Consider the following 20,837-nt stretch of genomic DNA (forward strand, 5'->3'; position numbering starts at 1 on the left):
ATCTTGGTGAATGTTCCATGTGAGCTTGGGAAGAATGATTAATCTCTGTTGTTGGATGAATTATTTTATAAATGCAAATTAGGTTCAACTGATTAATGGTGCTGTTCAGTTCAACTATATCCTTACTGGTTTTCTATCTGCTGGATCTTTCAATGACTGTTGGAGGGATGTTCAAGTGTCCAAGTGTAATAGTGCATTTGTCTATTTATCTTTGAATTTCTATCCATTTTTGTCTCACTTATTTTTGACATTCTTTTATTAAGTGCATATACATTAAAAATAGTTATATCTTCCTAAAGAACAGATCTCTTTACATTCTGTAATTTTCCTCTTTATCTTTGTTAATTCTTCTTGTTTTAAAGTCTGCTTTGCATAAAATTAATATAGCTACTCCAACTTGCTTTTGATAAGTGTTAGCGTGGTAGATCTTTCTTTATCGATTTACTTTTAATCTGTTTGCTTCTTTATATTTTAAAAAATGTAGACAAGATAAGGCTGAGTCTTGATTTTATATATACTCTGACAATCTCCATCTTTTAATTGGTGTACTTAGACCATTAATTTAACATTATTATTTATATTTTTGAATTAATGTCTCCATCTTTATAACTGTTTTGTATTCATTGAGCTTATTATTTTTCTTTTCTGCTTCCACCTTTTAAAAAATACTTTTTCTAGTTTTAATTGGTCAATTGATGATTTTATTTTCTCTCCCCTCTTAGCAATATTATTTATAATTCTTGTAAGAAGTTTTTATAGAGTTGTCTTAGTGTTTGTGATATACATTTATAACTAATCTAAATTAAAGTCCATTTTAAATAACACATACCACTTCACGGGTAGCACAGATAACTCTTAAGAAAACATCCCAATTTTCTCCATTGGGTCTCTTATAACATTCACTTATTTATCTCTAGGTCAGTTAAGAATAAGAAAAATAAAGTATTTTTTAACCTAATTTATTTCTCCTTTGATATTCTCCCTTTAGTTTTTAAAGCTTTATTCAATTATAACAGATATACAAAAACTTCACATACTTAATGCATACATGTGATGAGTGTGAATATAGGTATATACCTAACATACCATCACTACAATCAAGGCACTAAACATATCCTTCACCTTTAAAACATTTTCTTGTGTTCTTTTGTGTGTGTGCGTGTGCAGCCACTATGAAAAACAAGATGGAAATTCTAATTTTAAAATATTAACATTAGAACTGCCAGGTGATCTAACCATCTTATTTCTGAGTATTTATCCCACATAACTGAAATCAGGATTTTAAAGAGACGTCTGCTCCCCCATATTCATTACTTTTTACAATAGCCAAGATACGTTCTTCTTTGCTTTATGTAGATTTAAGTTTCTGACACATACCATTTTACTCCTCTCTGAAGAACTTCTTTTAACATTTCTTGCTGGGCAGGGATACTGGTGACAAATTTCCACAATTTTCATTAGGTTGATAATGGACCAGGCAGAATATTAATCAGAAAAATAGCAACAACTTTATTTATTTGAAATAAGATCATTCAAAGCAATAATTTGTAAAATATATGATGGAAAATTGAGAAGCCAAATGAGGGCAAGTGTTGCCACCAGAGAGAGCAGTGAGCCTCTGTGACCGCGGGACTGGAGGGGCAAAAGCTGAGGCTGGTCTTTGGAACTCAGAGGACTGTTAAACAGGGGGCGAATCCAAGGAGCATATGCTACTCCTGACAGAGACACGGTTTGGATAAAGAGGGAGGGGAAGAGACATGCTAGTTTCTCCCTCCACCTACTCTCCATTTTTTTTAATGGACACTTACAAAAGTCCCTGGCAAAAGACCAGGGAAACATGCCCTTTCAGCAGCCAGGCATCTGTTTTACAGAGCAGCGTGGGCAAAGACTGAGGAATCAATCTAAGGGCAAATGGCCCAGAGGCACTTAAATGTTATATTTGTTTATATTTCAGATACATTTACTCCTTCAGAAAAACATCTTTGAACACGATACTATGCCAGATGCAACTGTGTCCGGAATTGGTGGGTTCTTGGTCTCACTGACTTCAAGAATGAAGCTGCGGACCCTCGCGGTGAGTGTTACAGCTCTTAAGGTGGCGCGTCTGGAGTTGTTTGTTCCTTCTGATGTTCGGATGTGTTCGGAGTTTCTTCCTTCTGGTGGGTTCGTGGTCTCGCTGGCTCAGGAGTGAAGCTGCAGACCTTCGCAGTGAGTGTTACAGCTCTTAAGGTGGTGCGTCTGGAGTTGTTCGTTTCCTCCCGGTGGGCTCGTGGTCTCGCTGGCTTCAGGAGTGAAGCTGCAGACCTTCGTGGTGAGTGTTACAGCTCATAAAAGCAGTGTGGACCCAGAGAGCTGGCAGTAGCAAGATTTATTGCAAAGAACGAAAGAACAAACCTTCCACAGTGTGGAAGGGGACTCGAGCGGGTTGCCACTGCTGGCTCGGGCAGCCTGCTGTTATTCTCTTATCTGGCCCCACCCACATCCTGCTGGTTGGTAGAGCTGAGTGGTCTGTTTTGACAGGGTGCTGATTGGTGCGTTTACAATCCCTGAGCTAGACATAAAGGTTCTCCACGTCCCCATCAGATCAGTTAGATACGTTCTCCAAGGCCCCACCAGAGCAGCTAGATACAGAGTGTCGATTGGTGCACTCACAAACCCTGAGCTAGACGCAGGGTGCTGATTGGTGTGTTTACAAACTTGAGCTAGATACAGAGTGCCCACTGGTGTATCTACAATCCCTGAGCTAGACATAAAGGCTCTCCAAGGCCCCACCAGATTCAGGAGCCCAGCTGGCTTCACCCAGTGGATCCCGCACCGGGGCTGCAGGTGGAGCTGCCTGCCAGTCCCACGCCGTGCGCGCCCGCACTCCTCAGCCCTTGGGTGGTCGATGGGACTGGGCGCCGTGGAGCAGGGGGCGGCGCTCATTGGGGAGGCTCGGGCCGCACAGGAGCCCACAGAGGGGGTGGGAGGCTCAGGCATGGCGGCCTGCAGGTCCCGAGCCCTGCCCCGCGGGAAGGCAGCTAAGGCCCGGCGAGAAACCGAGCGCAGCACCGGTGGGCTGGCACTGCTGGGGGACCCAGTACACCCTCCACAGCCGCTGGCCCGGGTGGTAAGTCCCTCATTGCCCGGGGCCTGCAGGGCCGGCCGGTTGCTCTGAGTGCGGGGCACCAAGCCCACGCCCACCCGGAAGTCCAGCTGGCGCGCAAGCGCCGCGCGCAGCCCCGGTTCCCGCTCGCGCCGCTCCCTCCACACCTCCCTGCAAGCTGAGGGAGCCGGCTCCGGCCTTGGCCAGCCCAGAAAGGCGCTTCCACAGTGCAGCAGTGGGCTGAAGGGCTCCTCAATTGCCGCCAAAGTGGGAGCCCAGGCAGAGGAGGCGCCGAGAGCCAGGGCTGTGAGGACTGCCAGTACGCTGTCACCTCTCACAATCAAGGTAGGTGCTGGGGAATAAGAGGACTAGGGAAATAAAACAAATGCTTGTAAGAGTGTTGGATTGTTACAAAAGTGGAGAGCCTGTATTGTGTGGCTCTATATCAGGGGAGTTCATTCTAGAATCTGGTCAGGGAGTTAACATATTTTGCTCCTTCCTACCCTCCCAAAGAAGTGAACTTTATTCTTCCATGTGTAGGTTAGCTAGGAGAAAATGAGGAAAACTGAGTGAGGAAGAAAGTCCTAAGCAGAAGGAAAACCACATGTGAATGAAAGAAGGTCAGAGAGTATAATCCATTAGGAGGTTAAAGTAATAAAACTATGGCTTAAGTCTCTTGAGAGAATGAGAGAGAATTTCCTAGAACATCAGTGGTATGCAGAGGCCAGGTTGTGCAACTCTTTGAAAGCTTTGTCTCAAAGGTTTGAATATTCTCAGATGAGTAAAGCAAGGAAAAAAAACGAAGTTATGACGATATAGATTTGTAAGGGATTTCGCTTACTGCAGGTGGTAACCTGACCACAAAGCTTCTGAAAGCAATATAGAAAACATGGCAGTGGTTTGTGAAGAAGGGAGTGGTTCATGAAAGAGGCAGTGGCTCAGAAGAGATGATGGGAGCCTGGACTTTGGAGACTGACGTAAGAAAAACAGTCTGAATGAATTCCAGAAATATTTATTCAGAAAAATAAACAAGGGTTAGTGATGTCTGCTTATTCAGTTATTTAGCTATTCAACAGTTGAACAATGACTGCGTGAAGTGTACAAGATAAGCTGAAGTGAACGAGATAAGCAGGAGTTTATAGAGTAGTTTAGATATGTTAAAATATGCTACTATTATATATAATTATAAACAGATATCGTTATTTTTGTGTTGCTATAAAGGCCAAATATATATTTTTTGGAAAGTGTTTTAATAGAGAATAGTGAAAGAGAGGAGATTAAGATTGTCATGTGGCATTAATTAGAATTCAAATAGATGCACAGATTTCTGGAAGAATTGCATTAAAATGATCATCAAAACCATGAAAGTGGATAAAATGCCTCTGGAGAGAAAGGGTTCCCGAGTGAGAGAAGAGGAGGCCCTAAAAAGATGAAAGTGAAAGAGGATAAATGGTTCCTCTCCGCCCCCAATGTTCCCACGCCTCACTAGCAAATCAGGACAAGATTTCAGAGAAATCTTTTCATTTTCCTGTCAATGAAAGAAATTTAGATCCTCATTTGCTATAATAATTTCTTCAATAACAAAAGAATGCTAGGACCATGGTCCAAAGGGTGGAGAGAACCAGTACATGATCAAGGGTGCCGCCGAAAGGAGACCTAGTTCGGAGTGCAAATGCCTTATGGATTTCAGCCAGGTCCCTCTTGCTCTGGTGACTTCCACACCACCTTTTCTCTGCCCTAATCTTCCTGGATAGGCCCAAATTTGCTTTTTATGGTGCTGTGTTCACTCATGGAAATCTTATGATATATGTATCCTAAAAACTGTGTTTGAAATGCTCTAATGTAACAAATAGGATTCCTGGACCAGGAATCATAAGTTATTTTCCTTTACTTTGATGGCACTGAAAATATTGCATTAGCCTCACTATATTAAAAAAAAAGTTACTCAAAACATCAGTATTGCTACGGAGCCTGGAGAAGCACTGTTTGCCAAATATTAAATATCATCATGCATAAACTGCTATGAAGGTAGAAAATATTTATTTAAAGGAAAATGTTTTAGATCTCAAATAAGAGAAATACAAAATATTGTGGAAAATTCAAATTTTTTTTTTTTCTCGGCTGAAGCCATTGGGGGATTGTGGAAAGAAGACAGGTTCAACTCCCTGCCTGGCAGCCCCCACTGATTGTGTGAACTATTGCAAGTTGCCGAACTTGTTTAATCTAAAGTGATGTTGATAAGAATCCACTTTCCTCATTTAATGTAGATGAGAATCAGCTTTTTCAACTATGTAACCCATAGCAGTGCTATGAGGATGAGGAAGATGAAACATAATATACTTAAACAGTGATGGTGATTATTATTGTATGAATAGGAACTGTTATTTCAGGCATGGCATGGTTATTTTTAATATAAAATGATATTACAACTATAAAACCCAGTTGGCCAATGTTTTATGAAATTTTCTATGGCGTTAACAGTATCTTGACATATCAAGTTTCGTTCATTTAAAAAGTCACATATTTGTGAGACTATTAATTGAGGATATTGATTTATCATAAGGTTGTGGAAAGAAAGCAAAATACAGCTGGTTTATAAAAAGATACATTTGAACATTCTGCCATTGCCTTTATCTAGTGAGCTTACCTCATTTAGACAATGTAAGAATATGATCCAACTTTAATCAATTAATATCAATGACTATCATATATTAAATATACAATTAGTAAAGAAATTTTACAATCAGAAACAACTATTTCTTTAATACCTAAAATAGACCTTATGAAGACTTTCTAGTTTCAAATGGCATGAATAATAGCTATTTAAGGCTGGACTTTTATATGTAACAGGAAAGATGATGCTAGCTAGCTATAGACTTATTTTCTGTTAAAACATGATCACAGTAACAACGCCCCTAGACTTCCAAAAATACACTTAGTGATATATCTAAGTGCTGCAATAAAAAATAAAATTCATAAGTTTGAAAATATAAAATCAGACTTTTCATCTATAAATATTAAGCCAAAAAGTGACGAGTTATACAATTACAAACATTGGCTTCAATATTGTAAAAAGTAAAACATGAATGAATAATCTAGGATTCCTCATTCCAAGTTCTGTTGATTAAAATGTAATTCCATATCCAGTAGTACATCCGCTGTAAAAATAAATGCTTCTTCAATAAATTCGTGCTGGACAATTCCAAATTTGATTGCTAAATTACTATCGGGAGAAATGACACATTTACAATGTGATTGCCACATATTTTGGCAGATAAGTGAAAAATTTATCATAAATATGAAGTACTTAGAGCTACAAATATATTTTTATGTCTTAGACATAAGGTAATAATAGATAATTATATGCATGCAAGTGATATTTTCTTTTTCTCTATTCTGATTAGTAAATTCCTCTAATAATTCTGAGTTTACCCAATGTCCTGTTAGCTGGATGGATTTGAGTGATGCATTCTGGTAGGTCTTCTAGGTATTCCCAATAGGCTCAAATCAGTCTGTTTCAGCACAAGAAATGCTTGCCTAACTTTCATGTGGTAGATAATTATGGGCTTCAGAATAAAGACAACAATTCTTAAAACTTAGCTGTGTTACTTAGTAGCTTTTCCAAGTTCATACAATGTGTTATTCATAAGCCACCATTTTTAAATATAAAATGATTTGATGGTAATTATATCTCTGAAGATTAACTAAGATAGTATATGTGAATAGTCCTACAAAATATAAACTGTATTTCCTTCCTTCTTCTTTGTTAAAAATTTGCATCAGACATTGTGTGAAGCTCTGAGAATTCAAATGCACAACTCTAATACATTTTTCCCAATATTTTATTATGAATATTTTCAAATATACAGAAATAGTTGGGCAAGGAGCACCATATACTCCCTATCTAGATTCTACAATAAACATTTTGCTTTGGTTGCATTACTTATCTATACATCCATCCATTTCTCAATCTATCTTATTTTGTATTCATTTCCAAATAAATTTTAGAAAATATGTTTCACCCCTGAACTCTTGAGCATGCATAACATTACCTAGAGTTCAAATATCTATTTACTATTTTTCTAAAATTTACCCAAATGAAATGTACACATTTTAAATATATTATTTGATAATTTTTGACAAATGTCTTTCTAAACCCCAAATCCTGTTAAGGTATAGAATATTACTGTCACCCCAGGAAGCTTTCAGGCTTTCATGTAACCCTTCCTAGTCAATTTACGGCCACATCCTTCCTACAGGCAAACACTGTTCTGACTTTCTTTCACTATAGACTGAATTGCACAACTCTAATTCTCATGAAGCTCACATCCTATATACATAAAGAAAAGGTACATACCTGGTATGTTATATGGATACCACATTTTTAATCCATGTCATCTGTTGATGGACACTTAGATTGTCTCCATACCTTGGTTACTGTGAGTAATACTCAGTGGAATATTATTCAGCCTTAAAAAAGAAGGAGAACCCAAGTCCCTGCTAGTTCGTCCCCCTCGCCCCTCTCTCCATTGAGTTTTGTGTTCCTCAGAGCTCACCTTAGTCTGTGGCTCATCCCTCTCTGCACTTTCACAGGACTTTACATTCCCAAGGCTTTAATTATCCAATAGATCTTAATTTCTATTTATATTGCAGACTTTCATTCCAAAATCTGGAGTTATATAGCTAATGTGCTATTTGACGTTTGAATTTAAGGAGATGACAGGTATCACAGACTAACATTTCTGATAAGAGCCTTGATATCTCCTCCCAAATCAGGTATTCCCTCATTCGTCACCATTTCAGTAAACAGCACCACCGTCTACCACGTGACTTGATCTAGAAACTTGACCCTTCCTCATTTGTTCTCTTTCTATTAGCATTCACATTACAACCACCAAGCAGATCAGATAACCTTGTCTCGAAATTATACCTGGAATATTTTCATTTATTACCTTCTCTGCTGCTACAACTTAATCCAAATCAGTGTCATATCTTGCCTTCAGTATTTATGCAACTTTCTGCTTTTATTCTTTTATTGTTCCTCACAACTCCCAAATCCTCAAAATAATATGAGTCAAGAGTCATCTCTTGAAAATGTAAGCTATTAAAATGGCTTTCCATTGAATTTAGAATGAAATGCAAAATATATCACTTGGCATGCACAAATGTATATACTCCATTCCTATTTTCCTCTGTAACTTTATTTTTCACCACCTATTCATGTAATGAGTATTCTTTAGTTACCTAGGTCTTCACACAGCAAGCTTGTTCTAACTTTAGGACATTGGGCCTCTGGCCTCTACCTTTGCAAGTGTATGGCTCTTTCTCATTCATCTGGTTTTACCACAAACACTTCCTTAGGGAGACCTTCTACAAATATCTGAGGTAGCTCTCAGTGCATGATTGGTAGATGAGGGTTCAGCATTCCTTTCAACTTTCTTCTAATGTCCATTTAAATAAGGCAGAGGGTCGGGCATGGTGGCCCATGCATGTAATCCCAGCACTCTGGGAGGCTGAGGCAGGTGGCTCACCTGAGGTCACGAGTTTGAGATCAGCCTGACTAACATGGTGAAACCCCGTCTCTACTAAAATACAAAATTAACCAGGTGTGGTGGCACATGCCTCTAGTCCCAGCTACTTGGGAGGCTGAGACAGGAGAATCACTTGAACCTGGGAGGTGGAGGTTGCCTTGAGCAAAGATAGCAACACTGCACTCCAGCCTGGGCAAGACAGAGCGAGACTTCATCAAAAAAAAAAAAAAAAAAAAAAAAAAAAGGCAGGGAAAAGAAAGCCAAAAATAGCATTTTTGAGATAAATCTTAGGTAATAGGATCATAGTGGGAGGAGTGTTTGCAACTTGTGGGTGGTTTACATAAAAGAGAAAAGGTGCAGGCTAGTATTAGGAGGTTCTGGCATACCGTTTCAGAAAATGTGGATGAGTAAATCCCTTAGGAATGATGGAGCTGTTTACTGCTGTTTTGTGAAACACACACACACACACACATTCTTATATATACACACATATATTCACACACACACACGTTCTTAATAAAACCAGTGTTATCTAGGTATCTCTAGAGTAGCATTTGATCCTACACCTTACTAATATAGCCCTGCCATTCTTTTCTGTCTCTGAGCTCTGTTTACTTCCCTCCCATTTTACAATTATTAGCTTGTTTGCTTGTCAAATATATATTATCACTGCTAGACAAGATAAAGACAGGAAGTTTTGTTGCTATGCTGATTACTGGATATCCAAAGTCTATTTCAATCATTAGTTAACAATAGACCTGCAATACATATTTGTGAATGTATGGATGAAGGGGAATGGAAGAATAATTTAATTGGGTAAATACTTTGAAATTATTATTTTTACAATTCCTTCAGGTTAAAACTCCAGAAATTACCAAAGGAGATTTAATTCTGATGAAATTGACTGGGCCAGGGTGTCTGCAACTGAACATCAGGAGGTCCCCAGATGATTCCAAAGTGCAGCCAAAGTAGAAAATCTCTATCATGGAAGATTCCCAGAAAAACACAATTTTTCATCAAAACTGATAAAACATTGACTACTGAGGTATTTGGGGATTTAGCATGCAACCATCTGTCATATTTTGACAAGATAATTGATCCTACGCATGGACAGTAGAACCATGTAGAAAGAAGTTTTGAATGTCAAATAGTTATCAAAGCAATAAGAATATTGGGCAAAATTTAAAACACCACAAATAAAAATTTATATTTAGAATATACATATTTTAGTTATATGTTAACATATACTAAGCCATTTATTCAAATACAATCACGGGATGGTTGAGATCATTCAATAGAAATGTATAATCTTAAATTCACTGAGTTTACTCCATTTCTTTATGTGAAATAATGTGAAGTACATGGGCCTTGGAATTCTAATGATAAGCCAAATCCAGACATTGCTTTTGGGGATTTCAAGATAAAGTACATAAACATAATGTATGAGAATGCATTGGCCCCCTCAACAAAATATCCTGCTATTTTTACATAGCAAGAAAAAATTATCAATTCTCCAGTTGAATGGACAAGTGAAATATATGTAACTCCACATATACGTAGCACAATTGTATACAATTGTATACATATAATTATTATATTAACAAAGATACGTAAAATTATTGACTATATAATTACATATATATATATATATAAAATAACCACGCCTACTTAACATTTTATCCAACTATGTGAAAACATTTACTATGTTGAGTTGTAGGGTGACAAGTTTAGGGTAATGAGTGGATCTGTAGTATCAAGATTAAATTTAATAAGTACTCTGCATACAACCAAATAAACAAATGAAAACAAGTAGATAGAAGCTGATTGTGTGCCTTGATATCACTGATCCAGGCTATAGGATATAGATATAACATCAACTTTTGGAAAACCTTTCATTTTCAACACCTTGCAGATGAATTATCACATACATTTTGAAAGAAATCCCAATGGCACTCCTTAAAATATTTCTGGGTTTTCAAAAGTGAGGCTTTTGCAAAAATTCTCACCTCTCAATATGTGTAATTACTCTCTTTGTGCATTGAGACCTACCAGGCTCTTTCAAGATTCAAAGCTAAAGTTAGAAACTCAATTTCAAATGATATCAAAGCCTGTTCTGATCAGCACTTTGGTTTTTAATATACAATGAAATGCTTGAAAATCTAGGCAAATTATCATGTTAAATCATAGGCACCTGTCAATGTTTCAGCCTTTTAAACACATTTTATTGCAACTTGCTGAGATTATAGCAGTTAACTGTGAATTTTCAGTTTTACATTTGTATGAAAATTAGAAACAAATTAAATACTAGAGACAAAATGTGTTGGTTTGTTTTTGAGATATAAGTATTATTTGGTATCTTATACTCAGTAGTGTATCTGCATTTCATCACTTACAGCATTTTTACTTTGATTCGTCTGAAACACAAACACAAACACACTCACACACACAGTGAAACTATGAATGGTGGTATGACTGATAAAAAAAATCTCTGATTATGCCTTGGAATCAAATCTGTCATTTACTCAAAAGAATCTTGTTCTTGTACATAATTGCATTCATTTATGACTAGCAAAACGCTATTAACATATTTGTACGTTCTTTTAATTTCAGAAAAAAAATATTGTGTGGGACATACTTTTGCTAAAATTTCTTCTTTGTTAATCTGAAGTTCTAATTTAACAAGAATCCTGTATGTTATTTGCTAAATCTGACAAACCTACTAATGGTAGAGAAACTTTGGAAGCCACTTAGATATTCGATGGAATATTTTAATACAGCAAACACATATATAGAACTTAAAACATGTCAGACACCATTCCAATCACTTTGCACATTTCTCTAGTAAATTTCTTGCACCTTGAATCCTATTTTGGTGTGTGCTTCTCAGAAGATCCAAACTAACACAGAAAATCTCTTTGTCCAGCTCGTCTAGAATGTTGCTTGTAATGTTAGTTATACTTCTTATGCTATGAATTAATTACAGCTCTCTAACCATGCCTTGAAAACTTTGGACAATACTGGAGGTTAGTGGTGTGTGTTATTCTTTTCCCCTCTTCTAATGAGTTCTCCACCTGGGAAATAAACTGGAATTAGCAAAGCATATTTCCACCTGACTTGGGTATTATACTAGTGATTTTTGCCTTGTATATCATATGCCTCGATATTTATTGTCATGAGATTTTATGCATTTCATCATCCCAGATGTAAAATAAGAGTGTGGCAGAACACCTGGCAAAGGGTAGCAGCGATCATGTTTCCTTAACTCTACTGGGATATCCATAAACTTCAAACACTAGGGGGCAGTAAGGCAGTGTTATTCATTTCTACAGATTTGAAACAATTCAGGGGAAGGGATTTTACAAGCAGGTGGTCAAGAGAGCTATTTTGATGAGGTTTAATTTAATTATTATTAGACACTTTCGTGTGGAAAGGTACAAAAAAAATTTTTTTTTATTATTATACTTTAAGTTTTAGGGTACATGTGCACAATGTGCAGGTTTGTTACATATGTATCCATGTGCCATGTTGGTTTGCTGCACCCATTAACTCGTCATTTAGCATTAGATATATCTCCTAATGCTGTCCCTCCCCCCGACCCCTTCCTCCCACCCCACAACAGTCCCCGGAGTGTGATATTCCCCTTCCTGTGTCCATGTGTTCTCATTGTTCAATTTCCACCTATGAGTGAGAGCATGTAGTGTTTGGTTTTTTGTCCTTGCGATAGTTTACTGAGAATGATGGTTTCCAGTTTCATCCATGTCCCTACAAAGGACATGAACTCATCATTTTTTATGGCTGCATAGTATTCCATGGTGTATATGTGCCACATTTTCTTAATCCGGTCTATGGTTGTTGGACATTTAGGTTGGTTCCAAGTCTTTGCTATTGTGAATAGTGCCGCAATAAAAATACGTGTGCATGAGTCTTTATAGCAGCATGATTTATAGTCCTTTGGGTATATACCCAGTAATGGGATGGCTGGGTCAAATGGTATTTCTAGTTCTAGATCCCTGAGGAATCGCCACACTGACTTCCACAATGGTTGAACTAGTTTACAGTCCCACCAACAGTGTAAAAGTGTTCCTATTTCTCCACATCCTCTCCAGCACCTGTTGTTTCCTGACTTTTTAATGATCGCCATTCTAACTGGTGTGAGATGGTATCTCATTGTGGTTTTGATTTGTATTTCTCTGATGGCCAGTGATGATGAGCATTTTTTCATGTGTTTTTTGGCTACATAAATGTCTTCATTTGAGAAGTGTCTGTTCATATCCTTTGCCCGCTTTTTGATGGGGTTGTTTGTTTTTTTTATTGTAAATTTGTTTGAGTTCATTGTAGATTCTGGATATTAGCCCTTTGTCAGATGAGTAGGTTGCGAAAATTTTCTCCTATTTTGTAGGTTGCCCTGTTCACTCTGATGGTAGTTTCTTTTGCTGTGCAGAGGCTCTTTAGTTTAATTAGATCCCATTTGTCAACTTTGGCTTTTGTTGCCATTGCTTTTGGTGTTTTAGACATGAAGTCCTTGCCCATGCCTATGTCCTGAATGGTATTGCCTAGGTTTTCTTCTAGGGTTTTTATGGTTTTAGGTCTAACATTTAGTCTTTAATCCATCTTGAATTAATTTTTGTATAAAATGTAAGGAAGGGATCCAGTTTCAGCTTTCCACATATGGCTAGCCAGTTTTCCCAGCACCATCAATGCCATCCCCATCAAGCTACCGATGACTTTCTTCACAGAATTGGAAAAAACTACTTTAAAGTTCATATGGAACCAAAAAAGAGCCCCCATCGCCAAGTCAATCCTAAGCCAAAAGAACAAAGCTAGAGGCATCACACTCCCTGACTTCAAACTATACTACAAGGCTACAGTAACCAAAACAGCATGGTACTGGTACCACAACAGAGACATAGATCAATGGATCAGAACAGAGCCCTCAGAAATAATGCCGCATATCTACAACTATCTGATCTTTGACAAACCTGACAAAAAAATTTTTACAAGCACCCTTCTAAATGGTTCTATCATTTGGAATTCTGTAATTTCATTTGTTAATAAAAAATAATGTATTGATTAATTTGAAGACATGAGGAGAAATTCTTCTTTAATTTTCAAAGAAAAAAGTACTTGTTTTTTTTTTTTAAATCATCTTTTAAAAGTCATGTAGAGTTATTCCAATAATATAGCATTCTGGAAAAGCAAACTAATTGGTACAGAGAACAGATTTGGTGTCTAGAGGATGGAAGTGGAAGGAAAGAAACTTTGGAGATAATGAAACATCTGTATTCTAATTGTGGTGGTGTGTATACAACTATAGTTTCATCTAAACCTACAGAATGTACACTTGAAAGGGTAATTTTACTGTATATATGTAAAAAATAAATTAATAGATGCATATATGTTGTTTGTTGCCCAACAATTGTATATTTTGATATTTACTGAAATAGTGCTACTAGATTGCTACTAGAAGAATTTACCAGCAATTAAAGCACAGTTAGCCTTGTATATATCAAAAAAGGGAATTTCATATCCAAGAAAGAAGATACAATAGTGCAATATAAAAAGTCTATGAAATAATTAAATCATCATTTGAATAAGATAAGTTTATTTATAAAATAAAAGAAAGAAAACTTGAAAATAATTATATGGAAATCCTGGAAATGACAGTATAATATTTAAAGTAAGAAATAACTTTTCCTAACTGATTGTTGTGTGTTGAAATATTACTTCTAAGTTACTAAAGATTGTTTTAAATTGAATCCCACTTTCTAGCCGAAACAAAGTATAACAGTTACTGAGCAAAAACAAAAACAAAACAAAACTCAGCTTGGTAAGCTTGTGGACTTGGTCAGAGTTCATTGCAAATCTAATTCATAGGGATTATACCACGAGAGAGACAAGTGCAATTACCATGGATGCTCTTGCTGAAAGTATAAAGCATCTAAAAGAATCCACAGCTGTGACATATAGAAAGCAACAGCCTAGGATATTTCATGCCTCAAAAATAAGATGAAATAATATGAAAAGCATTGAAATAGGGCTAAGCATGATTTGTATAAGAAAATATTATTAAAAGGAAAGAAATTGAAAAATAGTCATACAGTAATCCCTGGATGTGAGAATTTAATATTTGAAATAAATATATTGTATGAATCAACTAATAAACACTGTTAAATAGACACTCAGTGAATTGGAAAACTGATGTGAAGAAATCACACAAAACACTGAAATATAAAAAGAAAACATTAGAGATATTAAGTTGTAAGAGATATGAAAAGATAAAAAATATATTCCAAAATTAATAATTCAGAATGTTGGTGTGTGCTGCTCACTGGGGATGTTAGCAACTACTCCCGTTCTCTTGCTTCCAGGATGCTGGTAACACTTGCTTGTATTGACTTGCTTTGGCTCATTATGTGAGAAACATTTTGTACTTCTGTTTGTAGCTATGACAGAATACTTTGCATCAGAACAATTTCGAAATGAGAACAAGAAGCAAAGCTGGGCGGGTGTGAAAGCTGTGTAAAATCTTAAGTTATCTAGGGCTTGAGGAACTATAACCTTGGAGTGCACAGAGTTTGAGCCTCAAATTTAGCTCTAATTTGCTTCTTGAAACATTAACGGATCCCTAGCAGTAACTGAAAGACTGAGAACCTGAGCATAGTTCTTGAGAGTATCATGTATTTGGGAAGAAAAATCCGTAAGGTCAGGGCAAGCAAATAAAGGATGTACCTGGTAAACATGCCAGATTTTTAGTTGGAAATTGTGTAGGTTTACCTCATAAAGGAAGAAATACCAAAAGTAGAACACCTTTACAAAAAATAAATTCCAGTTACCAATCAGCTCAATCTCTGATCAAAACCACAGGAAAAAAAACCAACAAATTTTCCAATTGGAAAATGGGCAAAAGATATAAACATATTTTACAAAACAGGATATGCAGATGGAAAATAAGCATGGGTCAGAAGAAAAAGTAATAATTTCTCTTTATAGAAAGGTAATATCTATAGTTAATATGTCTTTACTATTTTTAAATTAAATGTTTTATTTTGAGATATAAGTTTACATTTTACTGTAAGAAATAAAATGGAGACATCTTATGCACATTTTACTCAGTTTCCCCAGAAGTAACATCTTGTGAACCTATAGTACAAGATCACAAATAAAATATTTACATCACAACAAGTATTTCTTATTTGCCCTGAAATAACCATAAATATGTCCCTCTTGTTCCTCCCTACAACTTAACCTGACAACTTCTCTGTTTTCTATTTCCATAACTTTGTTACTCAAGAGTATGACATAAATGGAATCATACAGTAGGCACATTTTGGTATTGGCTTTTTTCACCATAATTCTTTGGAGATACATGCAGGTTGGTTGCATTTACCAATAGTTTGTTCATTTGTATAGCTTAGTTTATCAATCCATGTTATGGATGTACCACTATTTGTAACACATTGAAGGATATCTAGGTTATTTTCAGAATTTGGCTATTATGGATAAAGATACTATAAATATTCAGATACAGAATTTTGTGTGAATGTAAATATTAATTTCTCTGGATAAAGTGCTGAAAATTTATCCATTTAATTGCTTGGTCACATGGTCATTACATGTTGAGTTAGTTAAGAAACTGCAAAACTATTTTCTACATGGAGCTGTACCATTTTATATTCCCACAAGAAGTGTAGGAATAATCCAATTATACGCATCTTTGCAGGCGTTTGTTGTAATAAATTTTTTATTATAGCCAAACAAATATGTGTGTGGTTGGTATCAAATTGTGATTTTAATTAGTATTTTTCTAATTTCTAATGACCCTGGGTATTTTTTCATGTGGTTATTTGCCATATGCATATCCTGTTTTGTAAAATATGTTTATAACTTGTGTCCATTTTCTAATTGGACCGTTTGTTTTTTTCCTGTTGAGTTTTGCGAGGAAAAGATAGCAGATATATATGTAAAGATGAAACACTATATATGTGTATAGCTACAACTACCACACCAAAAGGAGAGACGAGAAAGATGATTTGAGATGGAAAATGTTTTGAAGACAATATTGATTATTTTTCCAAAATTGAAAATATAATCAGAATACACTTACAGGGAACACTATGTAACACATGCAGGATGGATACAAACACAACCATCATACATATATTTTTATTTATAACTTATAAATAATAATTGCATGTATTTTGCGGTCACAGTATGGTGTTCCAATACATGTATACAATGTGTAATGATCAAATTATGGTAATTAGCATATTCATCAGCTCAAAGATTTATCATTTATTTGTGGTGAGAATATTCAAAATAATCTCTTCTAGCAATTTTGGAATATACAATATATTATGGTTAACTATAGTTATCCTACTGTGCAATGGAATACTACAGCTTGTTCCTCCTATCTAACTGTAACTTTGTACCCATTGAGCAATCTCTCCCCATTCTTCCTCCTCCCTACTCTCCCCAGCCTCTGATAACCACTATTCTGTAGGGAGACCCCCTGAAACTATTGCTACAGAATAAAAGATGAAATGCTCCTGATTATTGTAAATACAAAATTGCATGCAGGATTGTGTAAAGACAATGCCAGGTTTGACTGCCAGAATGAGCCAACAGCGCTTGATGTGCTTCCCCCTGCAGACAACCTATGAATGGACATGCAGTCAAAGAGGTTTCACATCACCAAGATTCCTATCCCAGAAAAGCAGATGTTCATAGCTCTGGGAATGGAATACGACCCTTGTGGAGAGCCTATAAATGGATGCATGAGGGGCGCCTGTCCATATGGATAAGATAGGGCTATAGATGCCCTCATCTTGCCACGGCTCTTCTAGGCCTCTTTAGGGTTACGGCATACTCCCTTCTGAGAGTTTCTGGTCTAACCAGTTGTCTAACTTCACGTCCTGTTTCTGTGGATTGTTTGTAACCAGCTTTTGCTGCAACTGTTACTGCTGATTAATATCCTGCTAATCACAGGTTATGGAAAGACTGTGTTTCTGTTTTAAGGCTCTGTTAGAAATTACTGATGCACACACTATATTGTAAATTCTTACCTCTGTATACTGTACTTCTGCATACAGATGTTATGTTAAAGAATTACTTCATCCCTGTGTGACCATCTCACCTCATAATCAAATGATCCTAAATCCCTCACTAACCTACCCCTGCCCTCACTAAACAATAATAAATGCTGGTATATCCAGTGCATCGTTGGCACTGTGGGACCAGAAGGCAGTGACCCCCCTGGACCTAGCTTTCACTATCTTGTGTGTGTCTATTATTTCTCGACCTGCCAATCCACCTGGGAACAAAGAGAGAGCCCCGTTGCATTGTGGGCTGCTGGCCAGATCCCCCAATACTATTCTACTCTTTAGTTTTATGAGATAAACTGTTTTAGATTTCATGTATGAGTGAGGTAATGCAGTATTTGTCCTTCTGTGCTTGGCTTATTTCACTTAACATAGTGTCCTCCAGACTCATCTAACCTGTAAAAAATGACAAGATTTCATTCTTTTTTACAGCTGAACAGTATTTCATTGTGTAAATATACCACATTTTCTTTATTCATTCATCCATTCATGGACACTTAGGTTAATTCCCTATCTTGGATATTTTGAATAGTGTTGCAATAACATGAGAGTGTACACATCTCTTTGAAAAACTGATATCAGTTCCTTTGGATATATACCCAGTAGTGGGATTACTGGATGCTATGGTAGTCCTATTTTTACTTTTTGAAGAACATCTATACTGTTTTCCATAATGGCTACACAAGTTTGCATTCCCAACAATAGCGGGTAGGTTTCCTTTAATTCATATCTTTGCCAGCATTTGTTACCATTTTTCTTTTTGACAATAGCTTTTCTACCTAGGATGAGATGCTGTGCCACTGAGGTCTTGATTTATATTTTCCTGAGGATTAGTGGTACGGAGCATTTTTTTCATATACCTGTTGGCCAGTTATATGTCTTCTTCTGAGAAATGTCTATTCAGATCATTTACCCATTTTTAAATTAGATTATATTTTTTATATTGAATTGTTTGAGTTCCTTACATATTCTGAATGTTAACCCCTTGTCAGATGTGTAGTTTGCAGATTTTTTTTTTTTATTATTCTCTAGGTCATCTCTTCACTCCGTTGCTTGGTTCCTTTGCTGTACAGAAACATTTTTATGTATTTTCATTTGTCTGTTTTTTATTTTGTTGCCTGTGCCTTTGAGTTCTTATTAAAAAATTCTTTGCCAATACCAATGCCATGAAGCCTTTCCTCTAGGTTTTCTTCTGGTAGTTTTAGGAATGTAATCAATTTTAAGTTAATTTTTGTCACTGGTGAGAGATAAGGGTCTAGTTCCACTCTTTTTATGTGGATATCCAGTTTACCCCAGAACCACTTATTGAAAAGACTGACGTTTCCCTATGTGTGTTTTTGGTGCCTTTTTTGAAATGCTGTTGTCTGTGAATGTGTGGATTTATTTCCGGCTTCTCTATTCTGTTCCATTTGTCTGTGTGTCTGTTTTTATGCCAATACCATGATGTTTTAGTTGAAATAGTTTTGTAGTATATTTTGAAGTCAGGTAGTTTGATGCCTCCAACTTTGTGCTTTTTGATCAGGACGGCTTTGGTTATTTGTGGGACTTTTGTTGTTCCATACAAATTTTAAGATTTTTTTTTCTGTATATATAACGATTAGCTTTGGTAATTTGATAGGGTTTACACTGAATCTGTAGGTAGCTTTGGATCATATGGACATTTTAACAATATTAATTCTTCCAATACATAAACGTGAAATATGTTAATATTTATTTGTGTTTTCTTCAATTTGTTTTATCAATGTTTTATAGTTTTCATTGTAGAGATGTTCTCATTGGTTAAATTATTCCAGGATATTTTGTATTTTTGTAGCTATTATAAAAGAAGTTGCTTTCTTGATTTCTTATTCAGGTAGTTCATACTGGCGTATAGAAATGCTAATGATTTCCATATGTTGATTTTGTATCCTGTGAGTTTATTGACTTTATTTCTTAATTCAAACACTTTTTTGGTAGTGTCATTAGACTTTTCTGTATATACAATCATGCTCTTTGCAAATAGAGACAATTTTACCTCCTCCTTTCCAATATAAATATCCTTTATTTATTTCTCTTACCTAATTGCTCTGGCTAGGACTTCCAGTAGTATGTCAAATAGTAGCAGTAGACATCCTTGTTGTGTTTCAGAATTTAGAAGAAAAGCTTTCAACTGTTTCCCATTCAGTATGATGTTAACTGTGGGTTTGCCACATATGGCCTTTGTTGTGTTGAGGTAAATTCCTTCTATATCTAATTTGTTGAAAGTTTTTCTAATAAAAGCATGTTAAATTGTATCAAACACTTTTCCTACATCTATTGAGATTACAATATGTTTTTTTTTCTCATTCTATTGATGAAATTTATCTCATGTATTGATTTGCATATGTTGAGGTATCTTTGGAATGCTGGAATAAGTCCTACTTGATTTTGGGTAAATAATATTTTTGATGTGCTGTTTTATTTGCTTTGCTGTATGTTTTGGTGTCAGGGTAATGCACGTCTTGAAGAATGAGTTTGAAAGAATTTTCTCCCATTTCATTTTTTTGGAATAGTTTGAGAAAAATTGACATTGGTACTTCTTTAAATGTTTGGTAGAATTCAGCAGTGAAGACATCAGGTCTTGGGCTTTGCTTTGATGGGAGATTTTTAAATTTTTAACTCAATTCTATTACGTGATATTGGTCTTTCCAGATTTTCTGTTTCTCTGATATTCAATATTGGTAGGTTTTATGTGTCCAAGAATTATCCATTTTTCTAGGTGTTCTGGTTTGTTGGGTTATAGTTGCTCACAATGTTTTCTAATAGCAAAAATATGGAACAGTTTACAAATTTTTATGTTATCCTTGCAGAGGGGCCACACTATTCGTCTCTGTATCAGTCCAATTTAATATACGTGCTGCTAAAGGAACCAAGCATCATACATACATTTTAGATGATAGAAACCTAAAAGAAATGGAAAACTCAAAAATTATCCAAGAAAAAGCTTATTCATTAACTTCAAAGATTAAAAATAAGATTGATTGCTGACTTCTCAAAAATGATTAAAGCCAGGACAAAATACATTTAAAGTGATAAAAGAAAATATTGGCTAACCTAAAATTCTAAACCCTTTTAAAAAGTATAAAAATGAAGACAAATATTGTG

The 20,837-nt window shown here is 35.9% G+C and overlaps 1 non-coding gene across 1 annotated transcript; it reads right to left on the reverse strand.

Annotated features, from left to right (window-relative positions):
• Positions 1 to 20,499: 20,499 nt before the first annotated feature.
• LOC116457205 (U6 spliceosomal RNA) lies at positions 20,500 to 20,602 on the reverse strand. Its single transcript, XR_004244964.1, has one exon. It is a non-coding gene; the product is annotated as a U6 spliceosomal RNA (small nuclear RNA).
• Between the last annotated feature and the right edge of the window lie 235 nt (positions 20,603 to 20,837).

Source organism: Hylobates moloch, unplaced genomic scaffold (genome assembly GCF_009828535.3).
Source record: "Hylobates moloch isolate HMO894 unplaced genomic scaffold, HMol_V3 SCAFFOLD_17, whole genome shotgun sequence".
Classification (NCBI taxonomy): Eukaryota; Metazoa; Chordata; class Mammalia; order Primates; family Hylobatidae; genus Hylobates; species Hylobates moloch.